This window comes from Herpailurus yagouaroundi, unplaced genomic scaffold (assembly GCF_014898765.1).
Source record: "Herpailurus yagouaroundi ecotype Mexico unplaced genomic scaffold, PumYag 163, whole genome shotgun sequence".
In the NCBI taxonomy this organism is placed as follows: domain Eukaryota; kingdom Metazoa; phylum Chordata; class Mammalia; order Carnivora; family Felidae; genus Herpailurus; species Herpailurus yagouaroundi.
The window spans coordinates 22,235,159-22,254,421 of record NW_024412404.1 but is presented as its reverse complement, the minus strand read 5'-3'; the positions used below and the strand labels follow the sequence as shown (position 1 = coordinate 22,254,421).

General features: G+C 39.5%; 1 protein-coding gene across 1 annotated transcript in view; it reads right to left on the bottom strand.

Annotated features, from left to right (window-relative positions):
- The window catches only part of NRG3 (neuregulin 3), a 1,079,756-nt gene that overhangs the window by 162,753 nt on the left and 897,740 nt on the right, over positions 1-19,263 (bottom strand). The window lies entirely within an intron of this gene.

Sequence of the window (19,263 nt, the reverse complement as noted above, 5' to 3'; positions counted from 1 at the left end):
AACCCGCCTGGGACAGCCATGTTCATAGATTCCATGATTTCCCCAATCATCCTATTTTATTTTAATGTTTTTGAGTCAACTACCTGATTCCTGGGAAGCAAACCTGAGGTTTGCAGAGGATATACAGAGGATGCACTTGGGAACCATACCTGAAAGAAACGGCATAAGGAGAACTGCACTGAGGCAGAGATTTATATAAAATGGACCACAGACCTAAATGTAAGAACTGAAACTATAAAACTCTTAGAAAAACCATAGGAGTAAATCTTTAAGAAAAAATTGTTTTTAATGTTTATTCATTTTTGAGAGAGAGACAGAGAGACAGAGCACAAGTTGGGAAGAAGTAGAGAGAGAGGGAGACACAGAATCCGAAGCAGGCTTCAGGCTCTGAGCTATCACCACCGAGCCTGACATGAGGCTGAAGAGGGTGATGAAGAAGTTCTGGAAGTAGACAGGGGTGATAGTTGCATGACTTGGCGAATACACTAAAAAATATTAAATTTTACACTTTAGGGGAGTGTATTTTGGGATATGTGAATTATACATCAATACATAACTAACAGAAGAACGGAGCAGAAGAATTGACTGTATGATAATGCGGTCATAACTAAGACCTCAGCCAAGTTCTCGGGTTGCTCTGAAGACAGAACTGCTCTGAGATGAGGCGACAGGGCTGGGCCCCTGCATCTATCAGCTGCAGGACTACAGCTGACTCCTCTGGTAATGCTCCACAGCCAAAGACAAGTCTTGGAGAGGTAGTCAGCTGCCAGCCATCAGCAGACATAATGTCCCCTAATGTGGAGGACACGATGATGCACATACTGTCCACCTATCATCAGTCTCCTTCACTACTGTGGCAGCTAGGCGAGCCCAAGAACCAAATCCAGCACATTCACCATAACGTTCTGGCATTTAGTGCCTCGTTAAATATGTTAAATGAGTGACTGATACTTCTTTGGTTTGTTCCCACGTCAGGATCCCAAATCCCTGCCCTGAAAACCTGCCGCTGCTATGTTCCGAGAGTTTCTCTAAACCTTACAAACCACTGCCTTCCTCTCAAAAAGGCCCGTCTGCAGGGATGCTCACTTTTTCATTTCAGTGCTTTTACATCCTCTGAGCTACCACTCCTTCAGGTACCAGAGAAAATCTATTTGTTCTTATCCTCCAGCCCATAGTTGAGATTACCTTAAGGAAGGTTTTACTCGTCATGGCTCTCGGAGGATCGAAATACACCAGAGTGACAGTTTATTATGAAAATCTGAGTGTCAGAAGAATGAACACAAACAAATATATTCAGAGGATCTCTCTGGCAAAGGGAGGAAAAGTGAAGGGAAAACTAACATTCACGAGGCTCACACTATGTGCCCCGTGCACTAGGCACTTACGTTGCCCAGCCAGCCAGATAGCCCCATTATACAGTTGAAAGTACTGAGCACCAGGGAGAATTAAATGGCTTATTCAACCTTCCATGACTATTGTGAAGCCTAGGGGCATAGAGCAAGGGAAAGAGGAACTTGGAGCCACTGCAGTGAGGCTGGGGTTTGCAGGGAAACAGATTCCCAGAAAGGACTGTGGTCAAATTCCAGTTGCCCTGGTCCCCGTGCCCCCAAATCCTAATCAAGCTATCCAGACTCCAGGTCAGGTTAATGAAGGGACAGCTGGAAATGACTTTCACAAACCTGGCTAGGCATGACAGAGAGCCCTGTGGTCTACTCACCACACCCCAGGCTGGATTCCACATTAGACCTCTGCCGATATAACCACAGCCTCTCATTTCTAGGGCTGAATCTAGCGCTGGATCACCTCAGCTGGCCACAGGTCACTTCCCAAATCTCACCTGCAATCTGCCTGCAAACCAACTCTGTACGGCACGTTCTGACCCCACAAATCCTCTGAGAAATCAAGGTGGGCACAGGGAAGAGCACTGCAGTACCAGGAAACATTTGCAATTTTGTGGCAGATCTGGGATACTGACCCACTGGCTTCATGCCTCCATCTCTGTTGTACTGCTGCTCATGGCCGAGCCTGACTGGTCCACTCAGTCAGGTCTAGCCTTCTCTATTCCTGAGCCCACCTCACTTTGGACACTGTATCTTTCCAGAGCTGTGCCCTGGGTCCATTTGGATTTGGACCTGTGGACTATGTCTAGGTAGATAACTTGGGGTGCTGAATCAAGGTCCCTTGTCACTCCTGGGCATGTCGTGGTGACTTTCCATTGTAAGTCCAGACTATCCTAGTCTCTGTGAGGGAAAGCTGTTTCTATCAGCTTTGTGACTTCTCACAGGGCACTGACACCCTTTATGTTTGGTCCTGCAGATCTCCACGGACTCATGTGTACAGGGAACCCAAAGCTAGAGCTATGGTTTTGGAATCTCAGATCTGCCTCTCACAAGCCTATTTGGTGAGATGGAAAGAAAGCATCATTCATTCTTTTTTTTTTTTAATTTTTTTTTCAACGTTTTTTATTTATTTTTGGGACAGAGAGAGACAGAGCATGAACGGGGGAGGGGCAGAGAGAGAGAGGGAGACACAGAATTGGAAACAGGCTCCAGGCTCTGAGCCATCAGCCCAGAGCCTGACGCAGGGCTTGAACTCACGGACCGCGAGATCGTGACCTGGCTGAAGTCGGACGCTTAACCGACTGCGCCACCCAGGCGCCCCTATCATTCATTCTTTTTACCAAGTTTCTGGAAAGTAATTGTTTGGATGAGAAAGGGAAGCAGAAGGAGCTCTTATACAGTGCCAGCCTTCGTATGTATTTTGTCATATTTTAGCCTTGCTACACTGATGACCATAAGTTGTTAAAGTCTTCATTTTTGAAGGGGAAAACATCAGGAAGTTAAAAGACTTTCCTTTCCCAGTTCTATGCAGATATTAAATGTGGTATTGCAATTCTCAGACTCTCGAATTTGTATTCTGTGCACTCTGCAGGGCTGGATTTCTAGACAAGCCTATGCATGGGTATCACCTGCTATGCTTACTAAGTATATAGATTTCCAGGATTATTCATTCATCAACGCAGATTCAGCAAGTCTTGGAGGGAGCCCAGGAGTCTGTGACCTTTTTTTTTCAGTTTAAGTATGGGGAACACTTCACTTAACCAGACCATGCCACTGTCCCTTACCCTCCCAGTGACAGGGCTTCATAATTCAGAAGTTGTTTTTAAATCCTGAGAGCAGAGGCAAGATGATATTAGAAATAGTGTGCAGGATGAATGGGAGATGTAAGAAATCATACCTCTTCAGAGAATGTCTCCAGCATGGAGTTAAGAGGAAATGAGGCCTCACACATAAGGAAGGGTGGTAGGGCTAGAAAGGGGGTGGTGGGTGGTACGGACACTGTAGAGCAGATGGAGGACAAAAAAGGGGAGGGGGCAGCTAATCCATGTCTCCTTTGCTCAGGTGAGTTCTGGGCTCATCAAGACTGTGATGGTACTGAAAGAAAATGAGGTCATGACACAAAGAATGGAAAAGGACTAAGAAACAAATGCCTTACTTGAATAAGACAGTAGAATTGGAGCCATTTTTAAGATTTTTCTCATTCCCTGAAAGTATTAAAAATTGCTTCTGTTCTTAAACATTCATTGAAAAACTGTTTTCGATATTGTGGCTAACCAAGAACTGGAGCAAAACAATAGCACAAAGCTCGACTAAAGCAAGGGAAGACTCTTCCTATTTTATCATCTTGATCTATTCTCTAATGAGAAACCAAAGAAAAAGATTAAAGGAAAGGTCACCTTTTATTTAGGAGAAAGAAATACATGCTGATAGGTGATGTTCTGAGCTACTTAACAAAATGAACTCAAATCTGGAATCATCAACACTCAGAAATAGCTTGCTTCTTAACAGTAAGCAGACAACAAGCAACAGATAGTGGAGGATACTTAACTGATAGTAAATTTTCTCTCCTGAAGGTTATTAATATAATCCAGATGATTTTGTAAAATTTTTTTAATGTTTATTTATATGACAGAGAGAGAGAGAGAGGAGAGAGAGAGAAGGGGCAGAAAAGGAGACACAGGATCTGAAGCAGGCTCCAGGCTCTGAGCTGTCAGCACAGAGCCCGACGCGGGCTCGAACTCATAAACTGTGAGATCATGGCCCGAGTCAAAGTCAGACACTTAACCAACTGAGCCACCCAGGCGCCCCTAATCCAAATGCTTTAAAGAAATTTGATTTAGATTAAAAAGCAATTGCAATTGATTAGGGAAAAATTCGAGGGCTACAGTTAAACATGAACTTACCTGTATATCCTGCTAGATAAGTTCTGAAGATAAACTTTCAGGTCTTAGACTCTAGGAAGCAGATGATATAAATATAAGATACATCTAAGGTATAAAATGTGCAGGGTCACCATCATGAGGCATTTACACTCTCATCTAAGGATAAAAGTCCAAATTGCAATGATGAAGAGAAGGAAAAGGAAAGTAGAAGAAAAGAGCTAAAGTTTATTAAGATTCTAATATATGCCAGACACTGTAATGGATTTTATCTCATCTAGTCCTCAAAGCAGTGCTGAGAACAGATATTCACAGATGGGACGTCTAAGCCTCAATTTGTACCCTGTTCTTACTGGAAAGCAAAATTGGTAAGTCAAGATTCCAAGCCATTCATTTGATGTTAAGTGAGATCCACTCTTTGAATAGAACCATTCCATGTTTTCTCTCTGCTCTTCAAAACTCTCCTCAATTTTACCACTCACCTTATTACACTCAAAGCCATGTTCTAACTAGACTGATATCCTGTATGCATTTCTGGAACTGCCCCACCTTGTTCACTGAATTTCTCCACCTTTCCAGGTCTGGTTCTGTACATCCCTCCCTTAGATGTCCTCCCAGGGTCCTGCTGCCTTCACATGCTCCCTCCTCTACATCCACGGATGGCTCTTTTCACTAATGATCTTATTTGCCAGTTATTGTTCTTGACCTCAACCTTGGGGATACACTTCCATGCTACTTTCTATTTTCTAAATGTTGCCAGCATGTAATGCTAGTACAAGGTCTTACATAGCTTTTTCCTTCCTACGTAACTCAGTACAGAACACAGAGTAAAATGTTTTTCATTATTAGCACAAGCAACCATAATTACAATAATTACCTTAGGATTTAAAAAATGCCTTCATCTCTGTATTCTCAGCTATTTTAATATATCACCTCATTAAATACTCATAAGAGCCCTGGATAAATTATTATAGTTTAATGTAATTATTATATTATAATAGATATTATTTCCTTCATGTTACTGTTAAGGGAACAGTAAGGGAAGAGCTGTGAGGTGGAACTAGTGAAGGATCAGAGAGGATATAATAGTTGGCACAATTAGTTAGGAACTTGCACCTCTCTCTGATGCCTCACTTAGGGTTATCACTCCACACATGTGGATGAATGAGGAAATAAATAAGCTAGAATTCAAATTAGGCCATCTAACCCCAAACTTTCTACCACACCATTAAGGATGATTTATTTGACAGTGTATGCTTGTTTATGTTTTCCTCATAAAGTCTTCTTCCAGTGTAGTTTACATAGCTTGGGCTTTGCAACAGCTCACAATAAATTCCAGTGAATACCAAACTCATTAGCTGAGTCAGAGAGAGAAAACAATAGCGAGTTTAATTTTAATAGGACTAAATTCTCCATTAATGATAATAAAAAAATTCCTAGTGACTTCAAACATATCTGAGCTTGAAAGATTGGCAGTCTGAATGATCCCAATTACAAAAAATTTCTTAATTATGCTTTTTAAAACTTTTCATAAAGGCATTCTCATGATTACTTAAGGGTAAAAAAAAAAAGGATCATGGAAATATATACACTTTCTTCAAAGTAAACTAATGACATGTGATTAGAGCAGGTCAATGGCAGTTTTTGTCCAAAGAAGAAAATGAATTTCAAATAAATGTGTACAAACAATGAAGCATATTTAACACTTAGAGCACTAAGCTGGTCTAAAGGAAGCATGCTTTTCTAAAGGGTAGGTGGGTCAGGACAAGGCAAGATAAGGTGAAAGAGGAAAGTAAGAGTTGTATAGTTTCCCCTTCAGAAACATTCAGATAGATCTATGTAGGCCAGCAATACACACACACACACACACACACACACACACACACAAGCACATGCACACGCACACACAAAACAATGGCTAGAGAATATTAATTTGAAGCTTTATGGATGGAAAAAATGAGAGTCCCTGTAAAATACAACACGTACATATAAATATGTTTTAAAATAAAATAATTGATGGGGCACCAGGGTGGCTCAGTTGGGTAAATATCCAACTCTTCATTTCGGCTCAGATCATAATCTCCTGGTTCATGACATTTAGCCACACATTGGATGGCACTCACAACGTGGACTCTGCTTGGAATTCTATTCTCTCTTTCTCTGCCCCTCCTCTGCTCTCCCTCTCTCTCTTAAAATAAATCAAATAAATTAAAAAAAATTAAAAAATTGGAATCAAGAGTTATATGTCAGGTCTGGTCTCAGTATGTAGACTTTTCTTGAGGTGGAAATAGTGAAGAGTTGTAACTCATATGTCTAAAAGAAGAGAAATTAGGACATCTCATCTGGTTTCTCTTTCACAGGGATCCTGTCCTACACTGTCTTATCTCTCCTGGGGATGCACTGCCCTTTCACAGGGCCTTTTTTGCTCATCATAAATGGTCCTTACTCTTTGAATGTTAACACAGCTCTGTCTTCCTCACCTGAGTAAGCTAGGTCTACGGTAGTTCTTCCCAGGGACCAGCCCTGCTCTGTTTCCGGGAGAGAACCCTGCATGTGCTGAGGCATAGAGTAGAACAAAGGAGAGGTACTTAAAGCTGTTCAGTGGGGAAGTCTGTTCATATTGGAATCCCCAGGAAATAGACCCCTGGATGGGTGGTAACCTGAACTTCTGGTTTACTATCCTGGTCCTCTTTTTTTAGCAAGAGCAGGTCTATTCATCTCATTTTAGTTCATTTTCACCCAGTGTAGTGGGACATAAATCTTAATTCTTCCTGGGATGAAGTTAAGGTTCAGGTTTAAGTGAATCAAACTTGGGCCAATTTGATCACAATATGCTGAAGTAGAGGTAATAGAAAGGGGGAGAAAAGGTCTATAGAAAAGAAAGAAGCAAAGAGTTCCAGAGACCTTCTTTCTTGATGCAGGAGGGACTATTACTTGGAAAGCCATTCATGGAATTGTTAAATTAATGGGGAAGAGACAAAAGCACAATACAAGACCCAAAGCTGGGGTGATCATCTCATCAGTATGGAAAAAGGGAGAACATTTGGTGTTTAAAACCAAACCTGATACAATTCCTTCCACTCCATAAAAAAGCACAATTTCATTCAGGAAAATACTTTGTTACTTTCCATCAGAGGGGTCTTCATCTGTGAAACTAGACAGGATGCCTTACAAAATGGGACACTCCTCTCAGGGCTGGTCTGGGAGAATAAGAACTGCATTGAAGAGATTACATTTATCTACGTGTTATAGTGAGAAGAATATTGAAATTTCTAGGGCAAAGAGAATGAAACTCAGATGCTCAGGGCATCAGAAGGAGCAGGAAGAGGGTTCCAGCCACATAGGGGCAGGCAGAGAGCCCAACATAAAAGTCAGATACAGGGAAAATTTTGGTTGGTCAGATAGTAGACACACACACACACACACACACACACACACGCACGCACACACACACACAGAGTTAAGAAAAATGTCAAGTCTTTAACTGTAACTTTTTTGTTACAGTAATCTGTTATATAAACACCACTATCTCCTCAAATGGTGGGGAAATCAATGAAGTGCAGTCAGGTAAGGCAGGATGCAAGGGGAGGGGCTGAGTTCAAATAGATGGGAAATAAAGCAAGAAGCACCTGGGCATTTTGTTGAAGCTCAGAGGAAAGTGTGATGAACTTCTTCAAAATGTTATAGCAATTAAGAAACAAAATCAAAAGCATAGTATGACTGAAGCCAACAACTCATTTACATGCGTTTCGTAAGACCCTTAATTAAATCAGGAGGGAAAGGATGACCGTAATGTAGAATCTTAGGGCAATGGTAATAAAAATCCTTATCCATAAACAGATCAGTAAGGTGGGTTTGATCTTTTGCTCCAGCATTTATTAGCTGTGTGATTTGCAAGCCTTTATCTTACCTTTCTGTGCCTTGCTACCTCTCTATAAAATGGGTCAAGGCATAAACGCCACACTACAGAGTTGCAAGGATCTGAGGAGGCTGCCCATGTAAAGTGATTAGCAGACAGCCAACCATGACAGTGCTCCTAAGTACTCATCACAATCTAACCAGGCTTCTTGCGAAGAAATGAAATGATATATATGATACTGCTTTGTAAAGTTTAAGGAAATAGACTTGTGTTCTTGTGGATTAATATGAAATAGGAATGTCAAAGAATGAAAGAAAAAGACACAAAATAAAATTCCTGAATATTTGGACCTAAAACTCAGAAGATAATTCTCTCTCAGGCTTTTACAGGGTGAGATGTTTCCTCAAGGGTCAGAACCAGCCCTGGTAGATCTACTTTAATGGCATCAAGAAAGCACTGAAATATTTAGCACAAAGATTCAGACGTTTCCAACTTGGCTTCTCAGCCCTCTTCATTAGGAATATTCTTGAAGGAGCAGCCCCATGTGGCCTCTAGTTTTTATAATATACATTACTATTTACTAATAATGATAGTAATTAATATTTATAAAGTTAATCCTGGAAAAACACTTTCCCAGTTCTACTCTTTAATATATTAAAGGATGCTCATTTTATTTATTATTCTGTAGTTCAGTATAATTATAGTTTACAATATTCTGTGAATTAGTATGTTTGCCAAAGTTTATCCAATGAAAAGACCAATTTTATTTTATTTTATTTATTATTATTTTTTATTTGAGAGAGAGAGAGGGAGAGGGGCAGAGGGAGACAGAGAGAGATCGTTGAGCAGGCTCCATGATCTGGGATCATGATCTGAGCCAAAATCAAGAGTTGGACACTCAACTGACTAAGCCTTCCACCCAGGTACCCTGAAAAGACCAGCTTTAAAGTTACATATTGATATAATTGAAAACCACTTGCCTATGCATGCTTGGTATGAAATGCTTGCATCTGCTACAATTGAATTATATTACAAATTACATCAAAGGAGATCCTGATAAGACTATAGAGAGGGTAGTGAGCAATCGTTTGCCATGAAAAGAGCATTCCTAGGAGTAAACCATGCCCCCTGCACAGAGTACCAGTTTCTTCTCCTAGATGGCAGACTTGTATGGTTCCATGTGTCTGGGACTGAGGAGTCCATCCCTGGGGTCAGAGCCATTTCCCATCTCCCTCAAAAGCTCTGTTCCTTTGTCACAATATGTGTGTGTGTGTACATTTCAAGTTATATTTCAGACATAGCTTGGAGCTCCACTGTCCAAAGTTGCTGTAAAAATTAAAATTGGGTTTGGAAAAGATTGCCAAAATACAGAATCTCTAAATAGGATTTGTTAGCAACTTCTATGATTCCCACCACAAAAGCTCCAAACATGATCAGCTCTAGGAAACGAGAATGGATTTAAAAGAGATTATGCCACAAGAGACAACACGTAACTGACAAATACTTTCGGAGCATACACCAGATAATACAAATAAATTTCTTTGCTCTCAAGATGATCATGCTATGGAGCAAAGGTCTCAATCAAGGAAGCAACTATTACACTATAATGCAGTGTGCTGAAGATTATAAAAGAGGTATGAATAATGTACTTCGTGTTTCTATTTCTTAGAATACTTAGTCATTACAATGACTAAGCCATGAAACAACTTAAACATTTTGGATCTAGGAGTTCATTCTGTGGTCTGCCTTTTATGATATGAACACAGGTTTCAGTGATTGGTGCTTGCTGATAAATTCCTCAAGTTCTTGCAACTTTCTTTTGCATCACATTTAGGACAACATGCCAAGATGTAAAATCTTGCTTTACATTTTAATTTTCTGATGGTTTTATAGATGTTTCCTCATTGCTTTTTGTTTTTGACTGTTGCAGAGGAGAATTTCGAATCTAGTCTGGTTTCTCTTCTTTCAAAATGAACTAATTTTGTACTTAGCATTAAGCTCCTTATTTTTGCTTTGAGGTTTAAAAACTTACCAGGGAATGTGTATATGTTAGTTTTTGCTTAGTAGTTCTACCGGCTTATGGTAAGCCTTCTTGCCCTTAAAAACCTTTATAGTTGGAAGATTTTCTTTTGTTACATAATTACCGATTCTAATCATTTCCCTCCCCCTGGGCCAGGTTTACGAGAATTTCCATGGCCTGAGTTTGGTGTAGTTCATGTATTCTTGTATTCACTTTATCTCCTGAGACATCTCTTCTGCATCCTGATTATGTTTTTTTTAATTCACCTATTGGTTCTCTGATTTGATTTTTTGCAATGCTGATTCTGCTTTTTTCCATACACAGTAAAGATCTTATTTTTATTTTGCCCACATTTTACTATAGCTTTAAGCACAATCAATGGTTTTTCATCTAATATAGCATTAAAACAAAAAATACCTCATCCTAATATTTAATTTTATTTCATATAAAATATATTTCAAATAAGATTTTACTCTGAACTCAAGCATCTTCATCATTTAGTTTTTTCTAATAATTTGTCTTTAAAAAATCTCATCTTTAGCTTTAGGTTGATAATATTCAGTATTGTAACCAGAGTTCTGTGTGCCTTGATTTTCTTTTCTTTTCTTTTTTTAAATATAATTTATGTCAAGTTAGCTAACATACAGCGTATACAGTGTGCACTTGGCTTCAGGAGTAGATTCTCATGATTCATAGCTAACATACAACACCCAGTGCTCATCCCAACAAGTGCCCATCTCAATGCCCATCACCCATTTTCCCCTCACCCTGCCCCCATCAACCCTCAGTTCATTCTCTATATTTAAGAGTCTCTTATGGTTTGCCTCCCTCTGTTTGAAACTTTTTCCCCCATCCTTTCCCCCATGGTCTTCTGGTAAGTTTCTCAGGATCCACATAGGAGTGAAAACATATGATATCTGTCCTTCTCTGACTGACTTATTTCACTTAGCACGATATCCTCCAGTTCCATCCACGTTGTTGCAAATGGCAAGATTTCATTCTTTCTCATTGCCAAGTAGTATTCCATTGTATATATAAACCATATCTTGTTTATTCATCAGTTGATGGACAACTGAGCTCTTTCCGTAATTTGGCTATTGTTGATAGTGCTGCTATAAACATTGGGGTACATGTGCCCCTATGCATCAGCACTCCTGTACCCTTTGGATAAATTTCTAGTCGTGCTAATCCTGGATAGTAGGGTAATTCTATTTTTAATTGTTTGAGGAACCTCCACACTGTTTTCCAGAGCAGCTGCACCAGTTTGCATTCCCACCAAAAGTACAAGAGGGTTCCCGTTTCTCCATAAACTCGTCAACATGTGTTGTTTCCTGAGTTGTTAATTTTAGTCACTCTGACAGGTGTGAGGTAGTATCTCAATGTTTCCCTGATGATGTATTCTTGTATTCAAGAATTTCCCTGATGATGAGTGATGTTGAGCATCTTTTCATGTGTCTGTTGGTCATCTGGATGTCTTCTTTGGAAAAGTGTCTATTCATGACTTCTGCCCATTTCTTCACTGGATTATTTGGTTTTTGGGTGTTGAGTTTGGTAAGTTCTTTACAGATTTTAGATACTAACCCTTTATCCGGTATGCCATTTGCAAATATCTTCTCCCATTCCTCAATTGCCTTTTAGTTTTGTTGATTGTTTCCTTTGCTGTGCAGAAGCTTTTTATCTTGATGAGGTCCCAATAGTTCATTTTTGCTTTTATCTCCTTTGTCTTTGGAATCGTGTCAAGAAAGAAGTTGCTGCGGTGGAGGTCAACAAGGTTGTTGCCTGTTTTCTCCTCTAGGGTTTTGATGGTTTCCTGTCTCACATTTAGGCCTTTCATCCATTTTGAGTTCATTTTTGTGTGTGGTGTAAGAAAGTGACCCAGTTTCATTCTTCTGCATGTTGTTGTCCAGTTCTTCTAGTGTGCCTTGCTTTTCAAAATATGGTACTGGTACGGTGTATGTCAACATCAACTGGGACCTTGTAAGAAATGCAATATCATAGACCCTCACCCAGCACTACTGAATCAAAAGCTACAAAACTGCCAGGTAAAACATATTCACATTACATATTTGAGAAAAACCTGGTCACATTGGGGGTCATCTAAGCCAGCTGTGATATCAGAATAGATGCCAACCCCTAAGCCAGGTGAGAAGTTTTTAAATTTTCTGTCTCTAAGGTGTGGATTGGGGGAAAGATGCTTGTCAAACTCTAATGTGACCAAAGACTATGCAAACTCCAGCCCACGAGTTGTTGTACGAGTTTCTTTAATCATCTATCATGGTTTTCTTCTCAAAAGCATGGATGAAGACAGACAAGGCAATCTAACTCTGAACATTTCAAAGCCAGCCCAGTGGAGCACTGCCAGTTAAATGCAACCCTGTGGCAGGGGGTGGGGGCAGAGCTGAGGAGGAAGTATTGCCTCAATCTAGGCAGGTGCTGAGACGCAGGCCAATTAATTGTCACAGTTTTATTTCATTTTATCTCTAAAGGTTCAGTTAATTTAGAAGCCATTGCTTTTACTGTCAATGTGAAATAAAGATGATGGATGGGCTTACCCAGACATGTGCAGGCCAAACTGGGGTATTCACAATGGTTCCTTCTGCTTGTCATTTTTATTCTTAAATTGTTTTATAAGTACTACAGTAAGATCTGATAGGAAGATGGCTTTAAGCACACTGGTTCATTCTGCCACTTCCCCAGAATTTTACCATTGTAGGAAAAGCAAAAATTTGTTACAACTCTAAAAACACTAGGTTTTTACAAGTCTCTCTTTTTAAAAAGAACACATTTCATTGGCATATGCAACTGATCCTCAAACAACGTGGGTTTGAACTGTCCAGGTCCACTTTTATGCAATTTTTTTTAAAGAGTTGACAGCAAAACCCACAAGGCATTTGTTTATAACTGCCCACCCCAGTCTCCATGGGACCAAATCCAAGGCTACTGGCACCATGGTGGTGCCCGTTGCCTTCTGAGCACCCTGGGAGGCCTGCCAAGGCAGTCAGCATCCCACAGGGAGCCTGGGACCAGGCAGGGCTGCAGGTGTCCGGTGTGATGGCAGGGTTGTCAGGTGTAGCCGCCAGTGCTGGTAAACAGGAGGCTGGGCTGAAGCAAAGGAAGTGCCCAGACTGTAGGGAGTGCTGCTCAGGGAGCTCCACATCCCTGCCCTCCAAATCCTCCCTACCAGGCTCCAGGGCTGTGCCAGAGTGGCTGGAGGCCTTGGGCTCCTCCTGGGCTGGGTGTACACTGTTTCCCACAGTGGGGATCAGACCCCATGGCTTCCCAGAAGCCCACACACTCACATGGGGCTGCAGCCTCCCTTGACCTTGGGCAGGTGGTGCACCTCCAGGCACAAAATATGTGTTAATCAACTGTTTATGACATCCATAAGGCTTCTGTCAATGGTAGGCAATAAGTTATTCAATGTTTGAGGAATCAAAAGTTATAGGTGGATTTTCAACTGCGTGGGTATTGGCACTCCCAAGTCCCCAATTGTTCATGGGTCAACTGTAATTACTTTCTGCCTGTTTGTGTACTCAATGACTATAATAATTTAATAGACACTGACATAGGTCCTGGTGATATAGCAGTAAACAAACAGATGAAAACTTCTTCCCTCACAGAGCTTATAATCTAGTGAAAATATACAGGCACTATAAAAATAATCATGCAAAGATGGTAATAAATCATGAGGAACTGGAGACTGCCAGGTATTTGCATATATCAAAGCTCAGGATAACACGATTGCTATTTTGTAAAGGGTACTTGAAGGAGTCCACATTTAAAAAGTGAATTTCAGCAGACTTGAAGACAGTGCACATGTCTAAATGGGTAGCAGAGCAAGCAGAGGACACGCAAGGACCCCATACCCTGGCAGAGCAATAGAATATTTCATTTTAAGAATTATCATAAAATCTCTAACGATCAAAATGGTATTTATGCCCATTAAAATCAGATATCAAGTCTTGTTGTTTGTGGCTCCAAATTATCTTTTGTATCTTCCCGTGCACCCTCCTAATTCAGGCCCTCATCATCTTTTGCTGGAACGATAGCAGTAGCTTCTTTACTGGTCTGCTTGTCTTTAGTTCTTTGTAAACCAAGTCCATCCTCAAGCAAAATCGTACTCGTGCAACATCTCTGCCTAAAGAGATATTCCAAAATATCCACAGGGAGAAAAACAACATTGGAGTTCAAACTCACACTCATTCACAAAAATCAGTTCTTAATGGATTGGATATCTAAATCTAAAAAGGAGATCTTTAAAACTTTTCAAAGAAAATAGAGCAGAACATATCCACTAACTTAAGCTAGGGCTACTTTCCTTAAGCAAGACACAAAGCACACAAAAAAGAGAGGGAGGGTCTGGCAATGCTAACTACAGTACAAACTTCCGTTTATCAAAAGTAATCAATAAAATAAACCATAAACTGGGAAAATATATAATTTGCAATACACATAGCTGACAAAGAATTAGCATCCAGAATATGAAAAGACCACCTATACATCAATAAGAAAAACTTGCAAAAGCTTGACTGGGCTTTTCACAGAAGAAATATAAAAGTGAATACATGCCTTGTAATTGGATTCTTGAAATGCCATTTGCAACCCATTAGATTAGCCCCATTTTTTTTTTAAAGAAGTACTTATTGACAAGGTCATAGAAAGAAGATGGTACGGATGAGAGTATAAATCAGTGAAGCCAACTGGAAAAACTATTCAATGTTATCTTCTAAAATTAAATATGAATGCTTCCCACCACCCAGAAATAACACCCTAGATATAGTCAATACACTAGAAAAGTTTTTACACAAGTGCATGAGGAGACATAGATAAAGATTTTATAATAGCACTGACAGTAAAAGCAATAATTTAGAACACCCAACGGCCATTTTAAGGTTAAAACATACATGGATTGGGAAAGCAAACTCACACCTACATTTATCAACAGAGAAAAATCTCACAAACATAAGATTGAATTTTAGAAAGTCACCAAAATACGTGTGGAATATTATACTATTTAAGTAAGTTTCTGAAATGGAGAGGTGCTAAACAACAGGCATAAAGTTTTCATTAAGCAAGAGGCGCAAGTTCTAGAGATCTGCTATGCAACATAGTGCCTGTTATTCACAATACAGTATTGTGCACTTAAAAATTTGTTAAGAAGGGTACATCTCATGTTAAGTGTCCTTATCTCAATAAAATAAAACAAAATTAAATAAATACACCATATGTTGTGGAGACAGATACAAATTAAAGAATATTATTTAGCTCTGGAGCATGTTTAGATTTCAGACCGGCACAAAGGTAGCCTCAATACTGTTACCAATGTTATAATTCTTTAAGTTGAGCAGGTGGAAACAGGCTATTGCTTTTTGTCACATTTTATATATATGTATAATTTGTATCCTTTGAATAAATGATACATTGCATATTTAAAAAAGGGAAAAAGTGTTAGGAATAGCACATCTTGGGTCACATCCCAGATATTCTTTGTGTGACACTCTATGAAATTCACCATTATCCCCCCATGACGTATAAAATTGAAATAGAAAGAGACTATATATACAATCACCAGCACAATGGGGAGTATTGAATAAATGTTGAGTATTGTAGGCTGAGGGTTCTCTGATGGCTTATCATAGTTTGTCCTCTTCTTTGCATGGTGTGTGTGTGTGTGTGTGTGTGCACATGTGTGTGTTTAAATTTTTTTAATGTTTACTTATTTTTGAGAGAGAGAGAGAGAGAGAGAGAGAGAGAGAAAGAGTGCAAGCTGGGGAGGGTCATAGAGAGAGGGAGATACAGAATCCAAAGCAGGCTCCAGGCTATGAGCTGTCAGCACAGAGCCTGACGCGGGGTTCGAACTCACAGACTGTGAGATCATGACCTGAGCCACGGTCCATAGCTTAACTGACTGAGCCACCCAGGTGTCCCAAGCATGGTGGATGTTATCTTGAACTGACACCAACCTGCTTGTCCTGCTTCAACTCCCACCATTGCTTCTTCTCGTTACTGCTCCAGCCAATACCATCATCCCTTAACTATTTGCCTTTACAACCAAGCCCATTCATCGGCCATTATCCCTCAGATCTCAAGCCAAATCACATCTATACTGTAAAGTAGAAATCATTGTACCACTGACTCCCCATGTCGTAATTTGGCGTTTATATGTCTGACTTACCATAGTGTCAATTACACGAGTGCAGGAACCATATTTTTTTCATCATTGAATCACAAGACCAGAAACACATTTAAAAAATTAAAATAATCAACAAGTATCTATTGAATGGATGAAGTCATCATTTTGAGATAACCTTAGTTCGCTAAATTCTGGGTTGAGATTTTAAAGATGAAGCATGTGGGGCCACCTGGGTTGCACAGTCAGTTAAGCGACTGACTTCGGCTCAAGTCATGATCTCACGGTCTGTGTGTTTGAGCTCCATGTTGAGCTCTGTGCTGACAGCTCAGAGTCCGGAGCCTGCTTCAGATTCTGTCTCTCTCTCTCTATCTATCTATCTCCTCTCTCTCTTCCCCTCCCCAGCTTGTGCTTGCTCTATCAAAAATAAATAAACAAACATTTAAAAAAAATTAAAACTTAAAAATGAAGCATGTGTAATTTTATTAATCACAAGTAGGTGAAGGTTTTGCTGCAGAAAAATTAGTGAGGTATTTCTTAAAAAAAGAAAAGTAGTTTAATTAGTAGCTCAATTTTAAATATTTTCTTGTTCTAAGCCTATCTGAAAATATAAAACCACATATGGATGCCTGGGTGGCTCAGTCGGTTCAGTGTTTGACTCTTGATTTTGGTTCAAGTTTATGATCTCACAGTCAGTTGTGACAGCCAGTGCCATATCAGTCTCTGCAATGGGCATGGAGCCTAGTGAAGATTCTCTCTTTCCCTCTCCTTCTGCCCTTCTCCTGCTCACTTGCTCATGCACTCTCTCTGGCTCTGTCTCTCTCAAAAAAAATTAATTAATTAATAAAATGACATACATAGTCATCTATGCAATAATACACCCATCTATATCTTCCCTAAGAACATCATAAAACTGGAACAAACAGAAATATACATATACATACACTATATATAATCATATACATTTAATCGTATATTTAATCATATATATTTAATCATACACATATATTTAATCAGATAATATCATGTGGAGCACCAAAAATAATAATTCATGATAGCAAAGTGGAATGAGTCATTTTCTTTGCTGGATTTAAGTAAAATCCATATATTTATTTCCTGTGATATTCGGTAAAATGATCCTAATGTAGTCTTGTATCATTCAGGTCTACGTTTGTGATAGTGTGAATGGTGTAAATAGAAAGTGTGTTTTACAAACTAGAAACCACCAAAGTGAGAAGAGAGACTCTAATATATTTATTCAAAATAACCAGTTGATATTGTGCTTTGTTCCCCACTACATACACACAGATAATCACATTCAAAGGGTAGGTATAAAAGCAATTACTCAAGGTACATGAAAAATGAATTGGAAATATGTGCAGAATCTATAAAGTAACATATGAATGTTCTTCCTTCACAGTACAAACAAGGAAACACCAGCTGCACTGCCACCTTGTAATAACGGGAGTCAGTTTGCTTAAGGAACTTGTAATAGATGTTAGGAGATGAAGAGGAAAAGGAATGGTCTGTGAGAGGAGATTATTTAAGCAAAAAAAGAAGAAGAAGAATTTGAATAGTGCAATGAGATCCCAGACTATTCCTACAAAAATTAGATGTGTTTTGTCGGGAAGTAAAAATGAATTTGTTTAAAGTATGCCACATGACTGCCTTTGCACTGGTAGAAGAAATAGGAAATGGGAAAAGAAATCAACCTTGTTTTGGAGACATGGTGTATAAATCAGTACTTCTCAGTCTTTAACGTGCATAGGGTTCATCAGGGGATCTTGTTAAAATAAAGATTCTGATGTAGTTTGGTCTGGGATGGCACTCAAGGTTCTGCATCTCTAACAAGCTCCTGGGCAATGCTGATGTTGCTACCCTTAGAGCAGATTTAAAGTTCCAAGGGTAGAGAAAACTACATTGCAGTCCCACAGATTCATGTTCAAATCTTAGCTGCATGTAATTATGTCACTAGAATGTATGGCAGTGTGTGAGCCTTATTTAAGTAGATATAGCTAATAATACTTTGCTCATTCTCTTTGAGGTATTAAGGTGATGTCAGTAAATCTCCAGACACAAACAACTGTCAGCTCCCTTTCCTGAGTGCTTGAAACTTTGTTCAAATTGATGTTATTGAAAATGCAATTATTATATATCAAGTATAATGAAAATAAATAGGTCAAGATGCCACCTAAGTAAGTCAAAAAATTGGATGTCATTTTTTTTAACCTTTCTTATTTCACGTGCTTTGACAGACATCTCATTTATAAGCTGAACATGATTACAGGGGAAAAAATGTTGGTAAGGTGTTGCAAACATTTGTAAAAAAAAGAGGCCAAAACACATTTTGAGATGGTGACTTCCTCCCATGACATTTTTGTCTGACAACCAATTAGGGCCTTGGCAGCAAATGGTGCTCTGGAGAGCTATAATTCCATCACATTAAAGCAGGAAGGGTTGAAAGTAAAATGGGAGTTTGAGTCTCTCAAGTGTATGTAGAATATGAATAGAAATGTTTCACAAGTAAAATGATTAGAGTGTATGCCAAGTAGGAACTGAATGGGTTATAAACAAATAGTGCCTCAGAGGTTCTCTACCTGATGCGTTAAGTCTTTCTACAACAGACTGTATCAGAAATACTGATGATCAACTAAGGAGGAACATAAACTCGTCCAGTTTTGTGCCCTGGCTCTGGAACCCCCATCAGATTCCCAGTTGCATCATTTATTTTTAGATTTCCAGTTGCCATTCCTTAATTATTCTCCTTTCTCTTCCTGTTTAGCTAATCTGGGTTTATGGACCAGTGGCACATGACAGCTCCAAAACCCATTCCAGAAATGTGAACCAACAGCATCTTCAAATTTATGCCTTCTCTAAGAAGAGGCGCTTTGAAGGGTCTTAATTAATCATCAGGTTTAAATTGAAGGGGGGCCTCTTTTAGCTGCAATTCTTCGCGTCATTGTGGGTCCCTCAGGGGAAGCCTGGTTTACTGTCCACAAACTCACCCATCCTTTGCTAATGTGTAATGTGGGAAT